The following is a 9,549-nucleotide window of genomic DNA, read 5'->3' as shown; positions in this document are numbered from 1 at the left end:
ATAGTGCTTGGTATTTTACCCAGGTGACGGGTTAGAAGAGAGTGGTTGAGCAGGGCAATAGGGTTTAATTGCCGCCTTGTAAAGTATTGCAAAGATAATGCAATACCTTTCAAAGACAGCTGGGACCGGTTTTATGGACGGAGTGCCTTGTATAGTTGGGATGGGACTCATCTCAGCAGGCAGGGAGTTACTGTTTTAGCTAGAATGAGAGATAAGGAGTAGGAGGGATTTTTTCGAGGTTGAGAAGTAGGTGTACAGGAAGCTGCAGCAACTACACTCAGAAATCATTATTACCATGTTTAGATAGATGCATCAATATTTGCAAAATTTAGAACAAAAGTTCAACCATTAGTTTAGATACATCCACTCAGGCACCTCAAATTGAGCAGGCGATGATAGATGATAGAACGAGCGATGATAGAAGGGCGATAAGCAGTAGTACAAAAAAATGTTATATTAGTAAAGTAAAGAGTTTCCCAGTTAGTAACAAAATAAATAACAGTAAATGCCAAGGTAAAGGCATAACTACTAGTAATAATCTAAAGTTAATAACAGTAAATGCCAAGGTAAAGGCATAACTACTAGTAATAATCTGACAGTGTACTACACAAACAGCCGGAGTTTACGTAATAAAATGGATGAACTGAGGGCTTTAATTTGCACAGAGAAAATAGACATTGCCGTTATTATTGAAACTTGGATGAATAAGGACACACGAGAATTTTTAGCAGAATATCAGATAAAAGGCTATAATATTTTTGTATCAAACCGTCAGGGAAGAAAGGGGGGAGGGGTAGCTATTTATGTAAAGGATTCATTAAACCGTTACAATAAAGCAGACATTAAAGTAAATAGGGACACAGAAAGTGTGTGGGTCGACATTAGTAACAATAGGGAGAAATTAGTCTTAGGAGCAATTTACAGATCTCCTAAATTAAGTAGAGCTGATAGTAAATACCTTTGGGAGGAAATTAGGAAAGCATCAGAGTCCAGCTTAGTAATAATTGTAGGGGACCTTAATCTACCAAGGATAGATTGGAGAAATCAGACAGGGGATGCAGAGTCAGAGGGATTTCTAGAGGTAGTACAAGATAATTTTCTTTATCAGTATATCAGGGAGCCCACCAGAGGTAATAATATACTAGATTTGGTTTTAGCTAATAAAGAAAATATCATTAGAGATATAGAGGTTGGTGGACGACTTGGTAATAGCGATCATGAAGAAATGAAGTTCAAATTTATTTAGGATGTCTGTTCCACTGAAAATACCTCCACCGTTCCTAATTTTCGTCTAGGAGATTTCGATGGCTTCAGAGCTTATTTTCGAACGGTATTCCACAGGGAGATTAGCTATTGGAGGAATGCCAGGTCAGTGGGGAACCCCAGGTCACAGGTGTGAGGCAGGAAACACGTGGGGATGTCCATCAGGTGTCTGTGAGGGGGGAGGTGGTAGATAGGAATGTAGTCCAGGTGACGGGAATTAACTCAGCTCCAGTACCAAAGAGACGTTCGACCAGTGAGAAGTATAACGAGTTAATAAATATAATACACAGAGGCCAAGATAGATATATCCCTTCAAAACCGTTTAGAACGAATAATTCAGAACGAAGATGGTTAAACAACAGATTAAAATCTCTCATAGGCCAAAGGAAAGGAATGTATAGAAAAATATAACGTGGATAGGAACACTTACGTAACCGATACACGATTTTAAATAAAGAAGTAAAGAGGGAGATAAGAAAAGCAAAGAGAAGTTATGAAATTAAGGTTGCAAGTGAATCAAAAGAAAACCCCAAGGGTTTTTATCAAATATAGCGAACGAAAAATAAAGATAGGATAGGACCAATTAGAACAGAGTCAGGTGACATTACCAGTGAAGATAAAGAAATGTGCTCCATCCTAAATAATTATTTCATATCAGTATTCACCAAGGAAAATCTAGACCTGGTCCCTCAAGCAGCAAATATTTACGATGAGAATACGGAAAATATTCTTAGTAAAATAACCATTAATAAGGAGGACGTATTGAAAGAAATTAATAAGTTAAAACCTCAAAAATCGCCAGGTCCGGACGATATGTGTGCAAAAATTATAAAAAAAAACAAAGAAGAATTATGTCAGCCACTTATAACATTATTTAATGACTCTTTAAGTTCAGGAGAAGTTCCCGAGGCGTGGAAGACCGCTAACGTAGTGCCAATCTTTAAAAAGGGTGATAAATCAGCTGCGTCGAATTATGTCCGATAAGTCTAACGTCAATAGTAGGAAAAATGTTAGAGTGAATTTTGGCAAATAAGATTAGAGAACACTTAGAAAGATTTAATCTTATAAACGAAAGTCAGCACGGATTCAGGCAAGGACGATCCTGCCTCACAAACTTGTTGTCATTCTACTCGGAGGTCTATGAGGCAGTAGATAGTGATAAAGCTTACGATGTTATTTATCTAGACTTTAGTAAAGCTTTTGATAGGGTCCCACACGAAAGGTTAGTTAGAAAGGTTCGAGCACACGGTATAGACGGCGATATCTTAAAATGGATAGAATCCTGGCTGAAAGGACGAAACCAGAGAGTATTAATAAATGGAACTAAGTCGGACTGGGGATTAGTAACTAGCGGTGTACCACAGGGTTCAGTACTCGGTCCCTTATTATTTATCATATATATAAATGATCTAGACTTAGGAGTCAATAGCAGCATCAGCAGATTTGCCGACGATACAAACATAGGGCGTATCATTGACTCGACTGACGATTGCCATAACTTACAAAAAGACCTCGATACATTGTCCAAATGGTCTAAAACTTGGGAAATGGAATTTAACGTTGAAAAATGTAAAGTACTTAACGTAGTTAATGTAAACAAAAGTAAAGTTATGGTGTTTGAGAGGAATGAAGTCACAGAGTGTGCAGTGAGGTTGGATGGTGAGGATATGGAGAATGTGAGTGCATTCAAGTACTTGGGTAGTGTGATGAGTAAGGATGGAACTTTGGGGGATGAAGTACGAGAAAGGGTACTGCAGGGAAGGAAGGTTGTTGGTACACTGAAAACAGTGATGAGAAATAGGGAGGTGAGTATGGAAGTTAAGAAGTCACTGCATGATAGCATTGTGATCCCTACCCTGACGCATGGAAGCAAGGCGTGGACCTTGCAAGAGGAGAACAAGTCAAGAGTGAGAGCAGTGGAAATGAGTTACTTGAGAGGAGCATGTGGAGTGACATGGAGGGACAGGTTGACGAATGAAGAAGTGAAGGAACGTTGTGGGGTAGATGTGGATGTGGTTGAGAAGATTAGGAGAAATACACTGAGGTGGTTTGGACATGTGGAGAGAATGGAGAATGAAAGACTGACTAAGAGGGTGTATGTAGGTGAGGTGGAGGGAGGGAGAGGGAGGGGTAGACCGAGGATGAGGTGGAGGGATGGAGTTGAGAGGTATATGAGGGAGGGGGGGGTGAGTTGGGGGGAGGGTAGTCAAATGGTGGGTGACAGAGTGACTTGGAGGCGTCTTGTCTGCAGCCACCCTTTGCGGGCTTAGGGCGTCGGGCTATGGATAGATAGATAGATAGACTTAACGTAGGCAAGACCATTGGAGACACTAAATACAGCTTAGATAACAAAGAAATTAGCAAATCGGAATGCGAGAGAGATCTAGGAGTTATGATTAGTAACGACCTTAAACCAAGGCAACAGGGTATTAATGCGAGAAATAAAGCAAATAGGGTCCTAGGATTTATTTCGAGAAGCATGAGCAATAGATCATCTAAAGTAATACTGAAACTTTATCTAGCATTAATAAGGCCACATTTAGACTATGCAGTACAATTTTGGTGTCCTTACTATAGAATGGATATTAATTCGTTAGAAAATGTACAGAGAAGAATGACAAAAATGATACATGACGTCCGGAACCTGTCATATGAAGACAGACTGAAAAGACTAAGTCTGCATTCGCTAGAGAGGCGTAGAGTAAGGGGAGACTTAATTGAGGTGTTTAAGTGGATGAAGGGTATAAATAAGGGAGATATTAGCAAGGTACTTAAAGTGAGCATACAGGATAGAACTAGAAATAATGGTTTCAAACTAGAAAAATTCCGCTTCAGTAAGGAAATAGGTAGAAATTGGTTTGGTAATAGAGTAGTAGACGAATGGAATAAGCTACCTAGTAAAGTAGTTGCTGCCTCTTCCATTGAGAGTTTCAAGCACAGGCTAGATAAGCATATGACTAATAAGGGGTGGATATAGAAAAAAGAAAATCTTATAACCAATACTAATTCATAATTTTTCCTTTTCAGGTTACACTGTGATAGTCTCTATATTCCTTTCACACTTTCCTGTAAAATGTCCACGCCAGTTTTTCTATACGGCGTGGTGTTCTTTCTGACTTTTTCCTGCCGGCTTCGGCTGGAGGGTTTGGAAGGCGGGGGAGAGCCTTCTTCTTTGCTATCCTTATCTCATTCTAGTAGTTCAGTTACTCTTCTAGGAGCTGCCTAGCATGGGCCAACCGGCCTACTCCAGTTATCCTCTCTTCTTATGTTCTCCTCGCTCCAGGCTACGGCAGTGGGTGGATACCAAGCCCATGGAGCTCATTGTATGATTGTGTATGTTGTTTGGTTGTTGTTGTGTATGGTGTTTTTTATGGTTGTGTATAAGGAATAGTTGTGCTGATGAATGACAGTATATGCATGGTTCTATATGGTGTATGGTTGTGGTGTTTGTTGGAGTCTGTATGCTTGTGTTTGAGGCATGGTTGTGGTGGTGTATGGTGGTCTCTGTATGGTTGTCTATGGTGAATGGTTGTGGTGGTGTCTGTATAGTTATTTATGGTAATATGATTGTGTATGGCGCATGGTATAAACCAGGTTTGTAAGTCGATACCTAAAACACCCAGCTAGGACTCCACAGTCCTGGTGTATACTGTATATACTGTAAATTTTAATATTTTAGCGTATAATAAATTGTTATCATTAGTATCTTCTTTCATGGCACTTTCTGTGTTCAGTTCCATGACAATAAAGTAAGGAGTCTACACATGGCCCATACATGGTAGATCCTGTGTTACCATAAACCCACCCACAGTCGTCCATGAAGGAACATAAGAACATAAGAAGAGAGGACAACTGCAGTAGGCCGGTTGGCCCATGGTAGGCAGCTCCTAGAAGAGTAACTGAACTACTAGAATGAGATAAGGATAGCAAACAAGAAGGCTCTCCCCCGCCTTCCAAACCCTCCAGCCGAAGCCGGCAGGAAAAAGTCAGAAAGAACACCACGCCGTATAGAAAAACTGGCGTGGACATTTTACAGGAAAGTGTGAAAGGAATATAGAGACTATCACAGTGTAACCTGAAAAGGAAAAATTATGAATTAGTATTGGTTATAAGATTTTCTTTTTTCTATATCCACCCCTTATTAGTCATATGCTTATCTAGCCTATGCTTGAAACTCTCAATGGAAGAGGCAGCAACTACTTTACTAGGTAGCTTATTCCATTCGTCTACTACTCTATTACCAAACCAATTTCTACCTATTTCCTTACTGAAACGGATTTTTTCTAGTTTGAAACCATTATTTCTAGTTCTATCCTGTATGCTCACTTTAAGTACCTTGCTAATATCTCCCTTATTTATACCCTTCATCCACTTAAACACCTCAATTAAGTCTCCCCTTACTCTACGCCTCTCTAGCGAATGCAGACTTAGTCTGAAAAGTCTGTCGTCATATGACAGGTTCCGGACGTCATGTATCATTTTTGTCATTCTTCTCTGTACATTTTCTAACGAATTAATATCCATTCTATAGTAAGGACACCAAAATTGTACTGCGTAGTCTAAATGTGGCCTTACTAAAGCTAGATAAAGTTTCAGTATTACTTTAGATGATCTATTGCTCACGCTTCTCGAAATAAATCCTAGGACCCTATTTGCTTTATTTCTCGCATTAATACACTGTTGCCTTGGTTTAAGGTCGTTACTAATCATAACTCCTAGATTTCTCTCGCATTCCGATTTGCTAATTTCTTTGTTATCCAAGCTGTATTTAGTATCTCCAATGGTCTTGCCTACGTTAAGTACTTTACATTTTTCAACCTCACTGCACACTCTGTGACTTCATTCCTCTCAAACACCATAACTTTACTTTTGTTTACATTAACTACGTTAAGTACTTTACATTTTTCAACGTTAAATTCCATTTCCCAAGTTTTAGACCATTTGGACAATGTATCGAGGTCTTTTTGTAAGTTATGGCAATCGTCAGTCGAGTCAATGATACGCCCTATGTTTGTATCGTCGGCAAATCTGCTGATGCTGCTATTGACTCCTAAGTCTAGATCATTTATATATATGATAAATAATAAGGGACCGAGTACTGAACCCTGTGGTACACCGCTAGTTACTAATCCCCAGTCCGACTTAGTTCCATTTATTAATACTCTCTGCTTTCGTCCTTTCAGCCAGGATTCTATCCATTTTAAGATATCGCCGTCTATACCGTGTGCTCGAACCTTTCTAACTAACCTTTCGTGTGGGACCCTATCAAAAGCTTTACTAAAGTCCAGATAAATAACATCGTAAGCTTTATCGCTATCTACTGCCTCATAGACCTCCGAGTAGAATGACAACAAGTTTGTGAGACAGGATCGTCCTTGCCTGAATCCGTGCTGACTTTCGTTTATAAGATTAAATCTTTCTAAGTGTTCTCTAATCTTATTTGCCAAAACTGACTAACATTTTTCCTACTATTGACGTTAGACTTATCGGACGATAATTCGACGCAGCTGATTTATCACTCTTTTTAAAGATTGGCACTAAGTTTGCGGTCTTCCACGCCTCGGGAACTTCTCCTGAACTTAAAGAGTCATTAAGTAATGTTAAAAGTGGCTGACATAATTCTTCTTTGGTTTCTTTTATAATTTTTGCATACATATCGCCCGGACCTGGCGATTTTTGAGGGTTTAACTTATTAATTTCTTTCAATACGTCCTCGTTACTAATGGTTATTTTATTAAGAATATTTTCCGTATTCTCATCGTAAATATTTGCTGCTTGAGGGACCAGGTCTAGATTTTCCTTGGTGAATACTGATATGAAATAATTATTTAGGATGGAGCACATTTCTTTATCTTCACTGGTAATGTCACCTGACTCTGTTCTAAGTGGTCCAATCCTATCTTTATTTTTCGTTCGGTACATCTGATGAAAACCCTTGGGGTTTTCTTTTGATTCACTTGCAAAATTAATTTCATAACTTCTCTTTGCTTTTCTTATCTCCCTCTTTACTTCTCTATTTAAAATCGTGTATCGGTTACGTAAGTGTTCCTCTCCACGTTTATATTTCTATATATTCCTTTCCTTTGGCCTACGAGAGATTTTAATCTGTTGTTTAACCATCTTGGTTCTGAATTATTCGTTCTAAACGGTTTTGAAGGGATATATCTATCTTGGCCTCCGTGTATTATATTTATTAACTCGTTATACTTCTCACTGGTCGAACGTCTCTTTGGTACTGGAGCTGAGTTAATTCCCGTCACCTGGACTACATTCCTATCTACCACCTCCCCCCCTCACAGACACCTGACGGACATTCCCACGTGTTTCCTGCCCCACATCTATGACCTGGGGTTCCCCACTGACCTGGCATTCCCTCAAATAGCTAATCTCCCTGTGGAATACCGTTCGAAAATAAGCTCTGAAGCCATCGAAATCTCCTAGACGAAAATTAGGAACGGTGGAGGTATTTTCAGTGAAACAGACATCCCAAATAAATTTGAACTTAATTTTTTCATGATCGTTATTACCAAGTCGTCCACCAACCTCTATATCACTAATGATATTTTCTTTATTAGCTAAAACCAAATCTAGTATATTATTACCTCTGGTGGGCTCCCTGATATACTGATAAAGAAAATTATCTTGTACTACCTCTAGAAATTCCTCTGACTCTGCATCCCCTGTCTGATTTCTCCAATCTATCCTTGGTAGATTAAGGTCCCCTACAATTATTACTAAGCTGGACTCTGATGCTTTCCTAATTTCCTCCCAAAGGTATTTACTATCAGCTCTACTTAATTTAGGAGATCTGTAAATTGCTCCTAAGACTAATTTCTCCCTATTGTTACTAATGTCGACCCACACACTTTCTGTGTCCCTATTTACTTTAATGTCTGCTTTATTGTAACGGTTTAATGAATCCTTTACATAAATAGCTACCCCTCCCCCCTTTCTTCCCTGACGGTTTGATACAAAAATATTATAGCCTTTTATCTGATATTCTGCTAAAAATTCTCGTGTGTCCGTATTCATCCAAGTTTCACTAATAACGGCAATGTCTATTTTCTTTATACAAATTAAAGCCCTCAGTTCATCCATTTTATTACGTAAGCTCCGGCTGTTTGTGTAGTACACTTTCAGATTATTACTAGTAGTTATGCCTTTACCTTGGCATTTACTGTTATTTATTTTGTTACTAAGTGGGAAACTCTTTACTTTACTAATATAACATTTTTTTGTACTATCGCTTATTGCCCTTCTATCATCGCTTGTTCTGTCACCTATCATCGCCTGCTCAATTTGAGGTGCCTGAGTGGATGTATCTACACTAATGGTTGGACTTTTGTTCTTAATTTTGCAAGTATTGATGCATCTATCTAAACATGGTAATAATGATTTCTGAGTGTAGTTGCTGCAACTTCCTGTACACCTACTTCTCAACCTCGAAAAAATCCCTCCAACTCCCTATCTATCATTCCAGCTAAAACAGTAGCTCCCTGCCTGCTAAGATGAATCCCATCCCAACTATACAAGGCACTCCGTCCATAAAACCGGTCCCAGCTGTCTATGAAAGGTATTGCATTATCTTTGCAATACCTTTCAAGGCGGCAATTAAACCCTATTGCCCTGCTCAACCACTCTCTTCCAACCCGCCACCTGGGTAAAATACCAAGCACTACAGGGGTTCCTCCCCTCTCCCTAACCTTTTCTAACATCACCTTGTACCTTTGCCACAATACCTCACTCTTACGGCTACTAATATCATTGCCTTCTACACTGAGGCACACTGTGGGTTTGTCACCACTATCCTTTACGATGTTTGAAATTTTTTCTATCACATTAGCCACCCTGGCCCCTGGAAGACACACATGTTTAGCGAGTGGAGTATACATGGCCCTGTTCAGATATCTCACCTGGGAGTCTCCAACAACAGCAACATTTTTCTTACCTTTCTTGTTCTGTTTATACTTACCTGTACTGGAAATTCTCTCATCATCCTTCTCCTCTACTTCCCTCTCTGCCTTCTCTTCACATTCGTCCCGTAGTACGTCGAAGGCATTAGTGGTCTTAACTTCCGTTTGCTTCTTAAGAGTGAACTTCGTTGCACCCTTGTTAACTAGTGTCCAACCTTCAGCCTTTTTCTCTTTCTCCTCCAACATCTCCAACAATTCCCTCATTTGTGCCTTCTCTTGCCTGAGAATTTGTACCTCCCGCTTCAGTTCGAGAAGTTCCTCCTTTTATTCAAGGTAGTCCTTTTCAATACCTGCAGTGGGGACACAGCTCTCT

Source organism: Coenobita brevimanus, chromosome 12 (genome assembly GCF_032717465.1).
Source record: "Coenobita brevimanus isolate Jiangsu-jjx chromosome 12, ASM3271746v2, whole genome shotgun sequence".
Lineage (NCBI taxonomy): Eukaryota > Metazoa > Arthropoda > Malacostraca > Decapoda > Coenobitidae > Coenobita > Coenobita brevimanus.
Note: the sequence above shows the minus strand (reverse complement) of the source record.